Source organism: Canis lupus, chromosome 9 (assembly GCF_048164855.1).
Source record: "Canis lupus baileyi chromosome 9, mCanLup2.hap1, whole genome shotgun sequence".
NCBI lineage: Eukaryota > Metazoa > Chordata > Mammalia > Carnivora > Canidae > Canis > Canis lupus.
The window spans coordinates 3,827,342-3,841,554 of NC_132846.1; the positions used below are offsets into that span (position 1 = coordinate 3,827,342).

Here is a 14,213-nt window from a genome sequence, read left to right on the forward strand (position 1 = left end):
TACAATAAGGCATGTGGAAGCAACAAAAGCCATACAAAAAGCCATACGTTTGGAAACGAAGAAGTTAACTTATCTTTATTTATAGACAACATAATTGTCTGAAGAGAAAATGCAAGGAAATCTACAAAAACATCTACTAGAACACACTGGCTTAAGAAAATCAAAGGTACTCCTACCATAGAATCCAGCCACTCTACTCCCAAGTATGGACTCAAGAGGAAACAAAAGCATGTTTCTATAAAATATCTCAAATGCAAATGTTCACAGCAGCTTTCTTTATAACAGTCCCTGGGAATAATTGATTTGGTCAGCAACAGGTGAATAGATAAGTTGTTTTATAGGCACATGATGCTATACTACAGCGTAACAAAAAGACAACAACAGAAAGTTAAGACCAATGAAGAATTTCAAAATAATTATATTGAGAAGAAGCCAGACAAAAGAGTGTCATTAGGAAAAAATTTATAAAAAATTATGAAATATGAAGACTAATCATGACAGAAGTGTTTCCTGGAAATGGGAGTGGTAAAGAGTTGAGAGAAGGATTACAAAGTGACATGAGGAAACATTTGGGGTGATCCATATGTTCATTATCATGATTGTGGTGATGGTTTTACAAATGTATACATGCGTCAAATATTACAGAATTGTTTAATTTGGTGCAGTTTATTGTTATGCAATATATGCAATAATATAAGCCATTAAATATCTAAATTTACTATGCCGTATCTCCCCACAGTGTTGCGCAAAGTTTCTTGTGTGACCCACATGCAAAATATTTCTCATGTAGGCTTTTATTGGCCTGATAGTATGTTTTTTTCTTTAAGTTATAGATCATACTTCCTGCACCTATGTGCTATACTGTTTGTTAAGTCTTTTTCAAAGACTTATTTATTTATTTATTTATTTATTTATTTTAGAGAGAGAGAGAGAGATTGCCTGGGTGGCAGGTGAGGCGGTGGGGGAGGATGAGTGGAAAGCAGAGACTCTTGAGCATATTCCTGGAGAACTCAGAGTCCCATGTGGGGCTCCATCCTACAACCCTGAGATCATGACCCTAGTTGATATCAAGACCTTGAGACTCAACTAATTGAGCCACCTGGAAGCCCTTTGTTTATTTTCTTTTTTTAAATTGTTATTTTTTAAACAATATTCATTTAAATACAATTTGACAACTTGTTGTATAAAACCCAGTGCTCAATCCATCAATCCAGCCCTGTTCGTTTTCAACCAGCATCATTGCAACCCCTTTGGGATTGTCCCTACAAATCTGAATACAAATTTGTAGTGGCTTGTCCAAAATTCCTTTCTAGCCGAGTATTGTGGCAGATTTTGACAATGTGATTTGGAAATTGGAGGAAAGGAAGGGATACCTGAACCCAAGCAATATCCAGGCCTGAATTTCTTCCTTCACTCTGTATCTGAGAAAGCATTCCCATGTTGCCTCTGGACTCATGAAACTCCTTGTTCTGAATCTGTGAAAAAGGGTGGGAAGGAAACAGCTTGAGCTAAGCTTGCATCTATGTGTGTAGAGATAAAAGTTTACAGAGCTTTACAGAAGACTTGTCCCTCTCCAAAACTTTATCTGGATAATCCTAATTTCTTACATTTTGGGGAAATTTGTTGTTGTTGTAACTCTTGGCAACAAAATTTGACAACCGCATCATAATGGAAAGCATCCTTGAGTCTAAAACCTGTTAAGAGTATAGCATTAGTATTTGTTGCCTGATTGACATACACTAGCCACCATATGCTGGTGTCAACAAAACAGTGAGAATATAAGATAAAAAACTCAGATCATTCTACAGGGATTTGATAACTTCATGTATGATGTTTCTTCTGTCTATAATTCACATATTTCACTTTTTAATGAGTCTGAAAATTAGGAATCGCTGAGTATTAAAATATTTGAATATAAAAGAGTATGACTTTTCTTCTGAAACGCTTTCATTAAAAAGAAAGTAGTATTACAATTGGTAGTATTTTATTTTATTTTATTTTATTTTTTAATTTATTTTTTATTGGTGTTCAATTTACTAACATACAATTGGTATTATTTTAGAATCAGGTATCTGGTTCTAAAGGAAATAAGGTATCAAGTAAAGGACATTTGTTCATTATTTTTGTTTAATTTGAAAATTCTTTAGTAAACACGTAGAAAATGGCAGTCACTATTCTTAATTTTAGGGTACACTGCCAGCCAAAAAACACAGAATCACTCAGCAATGATTTTCCTTCCTAATACTTTTTTCTGTCTGTATTCAACCACAACCTCTTTTCTGGCAGTCAGGGGATTATAGGATGGCTCACATGGATACATCAGAATATTATAAGGTACAGGTAAAATGTTCTATGAGATTGCTACCCTGTGAGCTATAAAAATGCTCTGGGATACCGTGTTACAGAAATCCCATATCAGGTAGTCTCTGAAGAACAAAATAGACCTGAGAGGTTAGGATTGCTGCTGTTCAGAGTTCCAAGTGCCACCCGAAAACTTGCATGTGCTTCATGAAGTCAGGGGTGAAACAGGTTGTTGAGTTTGGGAGGATTCTGTCCCAGGCGCACCCATTTCAGTCCCTGTCCACCAGGAGGTGGAGCTTCCTCCCTCAATCACATTTCCTGTGTGAAATGAGGGCTTCCACTGATCATTTCTCTGTCACTCCAGCGTTTCTTCAGGTTAAGAAGCAGAAACATTATTTAAGTGACACTCTAGAGATGAAGTGTTCTCCAGGGATCGTGATTGTCCTATTCTTAATGCTTGGTAAGTGAAATGCCTCATAAATTTAGATCTTTCCCCCTATTGTGTCAGCAAAGACTTTAACTATCCTTTTCTCCACCGACTTTGTGCTGAAGGTAACACAGGTCTCTTTTCCCCCAGGACAAACCCATGGAAACTCAGTGAACCAGACTGAAGGCCAGGTGACCCTCTCAGAAGAGGCTTCCTTGACTATGAATTGTACTTACTCAACGTCAGGGTATCCTGTCCTTTTCTGGTATGTCCAGTATCTGGGGAATGGTCCACAGCTCCTTCTGAAAGCATCAGGAGACAAGGAGAAGGGAAGTAACAAAGGGTTTGAAGCCACTTTGGACAGCTCATCCAAATCCTTCCACTTGAAGAAAGGCTCACTGCACGTGTCAGACTCAGCTGTGTACTACTGTGTCATGAGTGACACAGTGACGGGGACTGTAGGGGGAGCTGAGCGCAAACTCTGAGCAGAGCGGGGGCCTGGATGCTGAGCCTCTCTGACTGATCCACTCTGGTTCCAGCGCAGTCGGTGGTTGTTAGTCCCTCAGCATCTGGTTGATACAAAGTCATACAAAAGGCTAGAGCCTAGGAACCAAGATAATACTCTCCACCTGGCTAGTCATTGGTGACTTCGACAACAGTTTGATGACCGTTGTTCCTCAGCCAGGGTGTAAGCAATTTCAAGATAAAGCCAGATAACAATGAAGTGGTCTTTTGCTCATCCTTGCAGGGAAAGTCCAGCCCCACAAGTTGTTCAGCCACTCTGGTGTGTTGACACTTTTAGAGTAACTCAGTGTGCCTGAGAAGGTGGCTTCTGCCCAGTGTGCCTATGACAGAGTATGTATGACAGGAGGGGAATGGGAGAACTTCAGCCCCCAAACCAGGTTTTAGGAGAGAAAGAAGGGAAGGGAAGAAAGGAGGAGAAGCAGTATACCTGAGCAAGGAAAAGAGCGGCCAGGGACCTCTGCCTGCTTTCTTCTCTAATAAGTCAGGTGTCACACATGCACTGATATTCAAAATGAAGGCATGGGGACAGAAATATAATGGAGGAAGTGGCTCATATCTAAATCACAAACTGTGCCCCTCATTCCATCTTGGTAAGTACATAAATCATTAACCTACTCACAAGAAGGCCTTGAGTGAGATGGTCTTCCAGTGCCAAGGGAAGTTGTGGCATACATATTCCTCTCTGTACCCCTTGAAGCTCTGTTAAAAAGATGGTAAGGAATTGTAAAGAGCATAAACTTACAAAGAGAACAGAAAAAGATGATAACAGAGAGTGATATTAGAAAAATTTTAGAGGGTGAGCTGTATGTATATGGAGCAATATGGAGCAATGCAAACTTGCTAAGCAGACCAAATAAAGAAGTAACGAAGTAGCACATAGTAGAGAAATGCCTCAGTGTGTGCTACACCCTCAGGAAAGGGTTAGGAAAAAGTGGCACCAATTACATTTTAATAATTATGGTAGATAGTGTCGCGTGTGTGTGTGTGTGTGTGTGTGTGTGTGTGTGTGTGTGTTGGATGTTTGGAAGATCATAGGACTGAATGAGAAAATATGTAAGTAATGGACAACCCATGTTCTTTACCTGGGCCTATATAATAAGTAGTGACACTTTTCAAATCCTATAGAAGAATGGAAGATAGTCACTGAACTGAAGAACAGCACATCAAAAAGTCAGATAACCCATCTTTTCAGTGTATCTGTGTCTTGGGGATATGATGGGGGGTCTGCACCCCAATATTCATAACTACAATGTCCACAGTTGCCAAACTGTGGAAGGAGCTGAGATGTCCTTTGATGGATGAATGGATAAAGAGGATGTGGTCTATATATACAATGGAATATTACTCAGGCATCAGAAAGGATGAATACCTACCATTAACTTTGACGTGGATGAAACCGGAGGGTATGATGCTCAGTGAAATATGTCAATTGGAGAAAGACAATTATCATATGGTTTCACTCCTATGTGGAATATAGGAAATAGTGAAAGAGACCATAAGGGAAGGGGGAGAATCTGAGTGGGGAAAAATTAGAGTGGGAGACAAACTATGAGAGACTCATAACTCTGGGAAACAAACAAAGGGTTTGCAGAAGGTTTGATACAGTAATTTGGGATTAAGTAAAGCACAAGATGAATTGAGCACTGGGTGTTATACTACATCTTGGTAAATTGAATTTAAATTTTAAAAAGTGGAAGCTGCCATACATGCCAGTTACCTAATGCCACTGCCCATGGATCTAACCCAGGCACCCGGCTCTGAGGGGACAGCCCAGGAGCCTACTGGGAAGTGGACTTTACTGAGGTTAAACCTGGAAAATACGGATACAGGTATTTACTAATGTTTGTAGATACTTTTTCAGGATGGACCGAGGCATTTCCCAACAAACATGAAACGGCACAGACCGTGTCCAAGAAACTGCTGGAAGACATCTTACCGAGGTATGGTTTTCCTGTGAGAATTGGATCAGACAACGGACAAGGACTCGTCTCTAAGGTAGCATGGGGAGTGGCACTAGTACTTAAGGCAGATTGGAAATTACATTGTGCGTATAGGCCCTAAAGCTCGGGACAGATAGAGAGGATGAACAGAACATTAAAAGAGACCTTAATTAATTAGCCCTGGAGACCTGCAGGGACTGGGTGACTCTCCTCCCCTTTGCCCTATATAGGGTGAGGAACTCCCCATATAAGATGGGACTGACTCCTTACGAGATCATGGTCGGTCTTCACCTGTTATCCCCAATTTTTTTTTTTTTTGTTATCCCCAATTTAAAACCTGAGGTGCTTGCTGAATTTGATGATCACCAACTGCTTTTCTCCCTCCAAATGTTACAACGGACCCATGAGCCGGTGTGGCCTAAGCTGAGGGCCCTGTATGAGACTGGACCACCCCTGGACCCCCATCTATATCGGCCAGGTGACTGGGTGTACGTCCAGAGATACCAACACCAGACACTTCAACCTGGCTGGAAGGGACCCTACATCGTGAGCCTGACCACTCCCACCGCTCTCAAGGTCGACGGGATTACTTCCTGGGTCCATGGACACTGAGGGGGGCACTTGATGGGATGAGCAGTGGGTGTTATGCTATATGTTGACAAATTGAACTCCAATTAAAAAAAATAGAAGGGGATTAGACTTAGTCTTCTTACAACGGCGGGGGGGTGGGGACGGTAATGTGCTGCCTTAAACTAGGATGTTGATCTTCACTGGGACGCAAACAGGAATGAGAACAGCAACAAGGTTGGTTCGAATCCTGGTTTAATCATTCCCCCTGGCTTACTCTGAGACCAACCTGGACCTATGATTGGGTCCTTGCTTAGGTTCCTCTGAGAGGGAGAAATGTGGAGGCCGAGAAAATTAAGGCCATTCCACCTTATGTTCAGTGTTAGCACAAGTACAGCCATCTCAGGCCCCTGTGAATAAGAGCTGAACTTTACCTTACTTCAGTTACAGGAAAAAACAGCTTAAGGCCCGAAAAAGCCCCATATTAGAATGAGAACAGAGCTTAATGCCCTTGAAAGCCCCATATCAGAAGTAAACAGAACTTGAGAAATTCCTCCACCCCTTCTGGAGGTCCCTTAGACCAGCCCATAAAACTCACCTGGAACCCACCTCAGGGTCCAACTTCCTGCTCCACTGTGACAGGTATACTTGGACCCAAGCTCGAGTTTGTTAATAAACCCTTGTGTACTTGCATCAGTGTCGCCTCCTCGGTGGTTTCTTGGATTTGCAACCTTGGACACAACAGTATCTTTTGTGTTCCTCTTTAAGAGGAGGAATTAGACTTGGGTTTGGAGTTCAGAAGAGTCTCAGCTACTTGAATTGCCTTGAAATCTGCTGCTGCCGCCTCAGTGTTCTGGACCCTGTCACTATGTTGCAGGAAATTTCCTGACTTTTCTTCCATTACTGCATAGAATTCCTGATGAAGTTCATGAAAATTCGTCGTGGTAATGATGAAGTTTTGGAATATAGGTGAGGTCCGGAGCTGATGACCAAGAAAGAGTTCTTGAGACTTCTTTGGTGCAAAATGGTGGTTTCACTAAGGCATGGGGGCAGGACCTGTGGGCAGAAAGAGCAACTTCCCAGGGCATGTGAGGGGTGGCTGATTATATACTTGCAGAGTTGGAGGAGGTAAGGAAAAGGAGATTCCAAAAGGATTTTCATATGCTAAGGAGGAGCTACAAGATACTGGAGGCCTTGCAATTGTGAAGTTAAAGATGGCTATTCCCTCTAGCAACGCAAAACATTAGACAAATGGAAGCTTCCTGAAGAATAGCCCACATATCCCACCCTGGGTGGGGGTGGTCTGCAGGACTTTAGTTGTGCTTTGTCCTTTGCCAGCCCTGCTGCCACATCAGTAAGTATCCTTGCCTTTCCTGAGGCTGCTGTTCAAAATGGGCTTTATTTCAAATATAGTGCCCCTATTTTAAGCAGAACAGGAATGGATGGGAATGGACTGTTACCTTGTCTGAGACTCTCTCTCTCTCTCTCTTGCGCTCTCTCGCTCTCCCTTTCCCTCTCCCTTTCTCCTCGCATATCTCCCCTCAACCCTCTCCTTCCTGAGTTTGCTGGACTGATTTTGTGTTTTAGTTCTTCCCTGAAGGGAGTGTCCTGAGGGATCAACCATTTCTGGGGCTACAATATCTTCACCATTAATACTTAACCATTTTATTGTGAAAACACAACACATGTTCATGAAATTATGTAACACAAACAAACCATCTATGTTATTTAGGAGTATACACATTTAAAACTGATTTTTTCGAATACGAAAGTTCTTCATTGATTTTTAAAAATATTCTCTGTATTACTCAGGGTTCTCCAGAGAGACAGAATCTAAATAAGATCAATAACATGTGCACGGATGCCTGTGTGTGAGCGCACGCATGCGCGAGTCTCTGTATGTGCGTGTAAAGAGATTGACAGACACAGAAAGAAAGAGATTTTAGGAATTGGCTTATGTGATTGTGGAGACAGGCAAGTCCAAATTCCATAAGGCAGGTGGGTAGGCTGGACCCCGGAAAGAGTTGGTATTGCAGCTTGTGTCCCAGAGCAGTCTGGTGGCAGAATTCCTTCTACCTCCAGGTCCTTGATCTATTTCTCTTAAGATCTTCAACTCCTGAGATGAGGCCTACTCATGTCATGGAGAGTAATCTGCTTTTTTCGGTCTATTGACTTAAACATTAATCTCATCTTAAAAATACCTTTATAGAGGCTCCTGAGTGGCTCAGTCAGTCAAGTGTATAACTATTGATTTCAGCTCAGATCATGATCTCACGGTTGTGGGATGGAGCCCCACATTAGACTCTGCACTTGGTGTGTCGCCTACTTGAGATTCTTTCCTTCCTATTCCCTCTGACTCTGTCTCTCAAAAAAACAAAACAAAGCAAAACAAAACAAAACAAAACAAAACACCATCAAAACCCAACCGAAAACAAAACAAAACCCCGAAACAAAAAGACCTTCACAGCAACTTCTAATTTGACATTTGACCAAATATCTGGGTACCATGACTTAGTCAAGTAGACACATAAAATTAAACATTGTGCCTTCTTTACCTCCAATAGTTCTATTCTGAAAGCCTAGTTTCTGTTATACGCATACAATATGCCAGGTTTCTTTTGGTTATTTCACATGGTCTGTCTCTTTCCATCTTTTGGATATACCACTCTGTGTCCTAAACTTAACCTAGCAATAAAGCCTCATACATATATCTACACTCTCAACTATTCATTGAGAAAATAGAAGTAATAAGAGGAGAACTTTCACGAGCTTCTAACTTACTTGAAAACAAACAGAGTTGCCAGGTCTGTGCTCAAATATTGTGCCTTTCTCTTACTAGATTGTAATTCCACGAGAGCAGAGATTTTGCTTATTTTCAAAACATTTGAGCATACTTGACAAACAGTAGGCCTACAAAAAATCTGTTGAAATACCAATGAGTACTAAAAATAGTACTGTTAGTACTAGAGCAAAGCATCATTATCAGTTCATTCAATAAAGCTTTGCTATGTGTCTTTTTCTACAAACTAAGGGTATAGGAGAGAATAGAACAGGATCCTAAGGAGTTTATGTTTAGTTGAGGGCTAAATCCAAACGACTACCTTCTGTAGGCACTTTATATGCATCTTCTCTTTTGTTTAAATTTTTTTTCCAATTTTATTGATGTTAAGTTGTTTGTGTTCCTTATATATTTTGGATGTTAGTCTCTTATCAGATGGGTAGTTCACAGATATTTTCTACAATTCCATAAATTATCTTGCATTCAGTTGACTGTTTCCTTTACCATGCAGGAGCTTTTTAGTTTGATGCAATTCCATTTCTGTATTTTTGTTTTGTCATCTGTGCCTTTGGGTCATACCCAAAAAATTAGCTAGATCTCTGGGAGGATCAGGCTATCCATTGTTCTGTGCTCTGTATGAGGTGAGAAAGAAACTGGCTCATGAAAGGTGATTTGAATTATTTGGCATAAGGCCTCCTTACCTTCATCCCCTTCTTTTTGGGATTAAAACCTAGGTTCTGCACTTATTCCCAATCTTGCAAGGAATACCAGCTGTAGAGTGTTCCCCTTCCTTACTTTTGTCCTAGCTGTTACAGTGGATTGGGCCCTGTCTGTCCTTCAGATTGGTATGAGGTAGAATTGAGCTCCAGCCCCATGGAGAGGTTCTTAGAGGCTAGGAAGCCCAGGACAAAGCCCCACTTATGCCATAAACCAGAAAGTGTGGTGTGATCATGGGAGTAATGGCATCCAATGTTCCAACTAAGGACTGGAACACAGCACCCCTCCATGGACACCTGGGAAAGGCAGAGCCTGTGTGTAGCTGAGCGGGTGAATGTTCTCTGCCCGAGGCCTGGAAACGAACAGAAGTGGACTATCTTCTGTTCCCTCCATTGTGGGGGGGGAGCTGATGAGTGCACAAGATGGTAAAAGTTCTCCCACCACTGGTCACCCTTAAAATTGGATGATTCCAGCACGCAGTAAGAGCCTGTAGCTTGTTACTTGAGGGGAGCTTTCACTCCGTGGCTGGAGATTTGGATGCCACCATTTTTTCCCTCTGCTTTCTCCCTGGAGACGCACAGTCTCTAGAGAACAACGGCCTCACCGGACAAAGAGTTTCACACAGAGTCTAGCCACCTGGCAAAGCGTGGGACTCCTCTGCCCAGGCACAGACACCTGAGAATGAGTATAGCAGGTGTCTTCCCCAGAACAGCTGGAAGAACAGCGTAACAGCACGTTTACAGACCATGCAGCCCTGGAAAGTCCAGGACTGAAGGAATATAGTGTATAGGAATTCAAGGCTTTTGCTTTTTATTTATCTTTCACATTAAAATATTCCAATATTCTTTCTTTTTTCCAGCCGTAGCTAAAATATTTTATAAACTATTCATTTTTCAGTTTTTCTTTTTCAAGTTTCCTATTTTTACAATTACATCTAGTACCTATTTTCTTCATTTTTTAGTTCCTTTCATGTATTCAATTTAATTTTTGTAGATATATAAGTTTGGGTTTTTTGTTTTTGTTTTGTTTTGTTTTATAATTTTGTAATTTAGTATCTTCTAAGATACAGATGAAAATACACTCAGAACCAGTTGGAGAAGTATATAGGTGTACTCTGTGATATTACGTTTTCTCTTCCTTCACATTCTGCACACCTATTTTGTCTCCTTGTTTTTGTGATTGTTGTTGATGTTGTTCTCTATATAAGTTTGCTTGCTTATATAAATCTGGAATTGAACACCTTCTCACATACGATCAAAATACACTCAGAACTAAGAGTATCACTGTCTTGGTCCACTCTGTGAGACAATATTCACTCTCCCCCACCACTCTTTTCCCCCCTTTTAAATTTTTTACAATTTAAAAAAATTTGTTTTCTACTTTCATAGTTTTCTGTTTCTTTTATTTTCTGGTACCTGACCTCTTCAGAATTGTCTAGGGGGTATTTTATTTAGGTCATTGTTGATATTTTTGACTCTGCTCACCCATACAGCCATTCTCCACTGCACAGAATGACTAGAACGGAGAATTCATCAGAAAAGAAAGTACCAAATTACTGGTGGCTTTTGAAGAAACATAAAAGACTGTATAGATTCTCTTACTACCAAACTGAGATCTAATCAGGCCAAATTTAACAGTCTAAACTGGATGCTCTAACAGCTAGGCTTAATGAGGCAGAAGAGAGTGAGTGACATAGAAGACAAGTTGATGGTAAGGAAGGTTGATGGTAAGGAAGGAAACTGAGGGAAATAGAGAAAACCAACAAAGAGCCCACAAAGAGAGAATCTGGGAATTAAGTGATAGTTTGAGAAAGAATAATATTCATCTTATGGAGATTCCAGAGGATGTGGAGAGAAATTATGTTTCAACAAATCATAGCTGAGAACTTCCTTAATTTGTGGAAGTAATAGCAGCAATGTCCACAAGCCAAACTGTGGAAGGAGCCTTGGTGTCCATCGAAAGATGAATGGAAAGAGAAGATGTGGTCTATGTATACAATGGAATATTACTCAGCCTTTAGAAACGACAAATACCCACCATTTGCTTGGACATGGATGCAACTGGAGGGTATTATTCTGAGTGAAATAAGTCAATAGGAGAAGGACAAACATTATATGGTCTCCTTCATTTGGGGACTATAAAAAACAGTGAAAGAGAATAAAGGGGAAAGGAGAAAAAATGAGTGGGAAATATCAGAGAGGGAGACAGAACATGAGAGACTCCTAACTCTGGGAAACGAACAAGGTGTGGTGGAAAGGGAGGTGGGCAGGGGTGGGGGTGACTGGGTGACGGGCACTGAGGGGGGCACTTGATGGGATGAGCACTGGGTGTTATGCTATGTGTTGACAAATTGAACTCCAATAGAAAAAAATCTGGGGAATTAAAGAGGCATTCATGTCCAGGAGATAGAGAGGACCCCAGCCCCCAAGATCAACAGAAACTGAATAACACCTCGACGTGTAATGGTGAAGTTTGAAAATTTCAGAGAGAATGAGAAAAACCTAAAAGCAGTGAGAGATAAGATATTCCTAACTTATATGGCAAGGAATATCATATTTTTTTCTAGGTAAATAATTTTTATGATCATTTAAAATTCTGTTTTAAACTTGCAACTTTATTGATATATATTGAACACATTCAATAGTACAGAACACAATCCATTTAATCTTGAACACACTATATAACAAAACTACAGAAATGAGCACAAACCCCACCAACCAGTATGCTCCCTCATCAATTCTATAACTGCAATAAATTTAATAATGTAAACAAACACTGAACAAATCAGAGCACTGTGGAAAGAGCTCAGCAGCTCAAACAAGTCATACTATAATTTTTATGTGCTCAGAGAGTAGTGAGGCAAATCAAATTCTTAGAACGTTAATTAAAAATAGGTTTTTAAAAACAAAGGTCCCAACTGATTCTTAAATACACACAGAAAAGTTCATCTGTCACAGACAGCAAATGTTGAATTTATACACTGGAGTTTCCGGAAGCATCCTGCACATTTAGAATGATTAAAGTTGCCCAATCTAGGATGGATCATTCAAATCTGTATAGGATGGGACACAGCCGTCCTGGGCTACTGCGTATGTGCTCACTGCTGCTTCTCAAATGCAAAAACAAAGGAAATACTTGTGGCTTCCCACTCCGATTTACTTAAGGTTCCCCAAGGTAACCTTACTTGACTGTTCTTCATGTACTCTGCTGCATGCTCATAGTCATCCACCTTCTCGGAGGCAAGTTTGGAATTCTTATTTGCTGGATATGGCTCCAAGGCCTGCATTCATTTTAACAGCATTTTATTTTCATTTTCTTTTCCTCATAGAATTCCAGAAATGTCTTTTTGTAGACTAGTTTCATATTGTACTTCTTCGCCATTTCATTTAGCAATGGAAAATAGACCAGGAATTCAGGGACATCCACAACACCTTCCAAGTTGAAGTCACATTTGCAGCCAAATAAAGGATAATCTCCTTTCTTCTGAAACTTCACAGTATATATCTCATTCCCAAATGGTTCTGTTTCTGAAGCTTCAAGGTGTCTTATCAGTTCAAAGCTATTGGGAGTGGTACCAATAAAATAGCCTCCAGGGCTCAGTCTCTCACAGGCATTTCTGAGCATCATGTCAGCCTGCTCATAGGATTCAAATGAATAATGACAGACAAACTGACAACTACAGATGTCAAAGCATGTTTCGGCGTCACGAAATTTGTTAATCAAAAGTTCCTTTGAACAATCAGCAGTTACAAATTCTGCACTGAAAATATATTCATTATCACGACAACGATTTTTCATGTCCTCATACCGCTGCTGACACTGTTTGACAGAAACATCAGCGATATCTGTACAAACTAGCTTGTTAATTCTTCCCTTTTTCCAATTGAGCAAATCTCCACCTATACCCCATCCCAGGTCCAAAACAGTGATATCGCGTTTTTTTTCTGTTGTACCTTTTCTAAAAATTCCCCAATAAGGACACTTTTCATCCAATTATTAACGTTTCTTAGGTAAAAAATACAACTTTGGCTACGCTTCTCCAAAGCAACTTCCTGTAGTTCATTATAGTGGGCAGCCACTGTTGAACTGTGTCCTTCTTCTAATTTTTTTTTGCTTTTCAGGAACATCCTCAAGTTCTATTTTTCTCTTCTTCTGTGTGCCATCTCCAGTAGACGGTTCATCTTTTGGAAAATCATTAATTTCCCTTTTTCTTTTCCTTGAAATGCCCTCATCATCACCAGAACCTATTTCCTCTGGGACAAATTCAGCATCAAGTTTTTTTTTCTTGGTTGGAGTATCTTCCCCACCACTACAACTTTCTTTTATAAGATCATCTTCAAATCCATTTTTCTCTTTTTTGGTGTGTCTGCTTGTCCCCAGACAGGAGCCTTTTCAGAAAATCGAGACCCAGGAGTGGTTGTGTTTTCATTAATACTGAATAAAGACTTTGTTTCCAAATCTTTTGATGCTTTTGCCTCTTCGAGAGAGAGCTTTTCACACTCTTCTGCTTTTGCAGAATTTTCCATTTTTGATTACTTAAGTAGGTGGCAAAACTTCATGAACTAAGGTAAGTGGAACTGCTGGGTGTTTCTTCTGGCCTAGTGACACCACGCAGGCGGCTACGGCTCTCAAGGAATATCATATTAATAACAGACTTATCAACAGAGCCAAGGCAAGCCACAAAGCGCTGGTATGATGTATTCAGGGTCCTGAATGAGAAGAACATGCAGCCAAGAATACTTTCTCCAGCAAGGCTGTCATTCAGAATAGGAGAGATAAAGAGCTTTCAGGATGAAGAGAAACTGAAAGAATATGTGATCACCAAAGCAGCTCTGCAAGAAATATTAAGGGTGACCCTGTAAGCAAAGAGGGAGCCCAAAGAAACAATCTGAACAGGGATCCCTGGGTGGCTCAGTGGTTTAGCGCCTGCCTTAAGCTAAGGGCTTGATCCTGGAGT

General features: G+C 40.5%; 1 long non-coding RNA gene and 1 pseudogene across 1 annotated transcript; both read right to left on the bottom strand.

Annotated features, from left to right (window-relative positions):
• Positions 1–924: 924 nt before the first annotated feature.
• On the bottom strand, positions 925–3,326 carry LOC140639336 (uncharacterized). The gene is made up of 2 exons (XR_012036079.1): positions 2,965–3,326; positions 925–1,475 (listed from the first exon to the last, which is right to left on the bottom strand). It is a non-coding gene; the product is annotated as an uncharacterized lncRNA (long non-coding RNA).
• Positions 3,327–12,293: 8,967 nt separating this feature from the next.
• LOC140639337 (mRNA cap guanine-N(7) methyltransferase pseudogene) lies at positions 12,294–13,879 on the bottom strand (annotated as a pseudogene).
• Between the last annotated feature and the right edge of the window lie 334 nt (positions 13,880–14,213).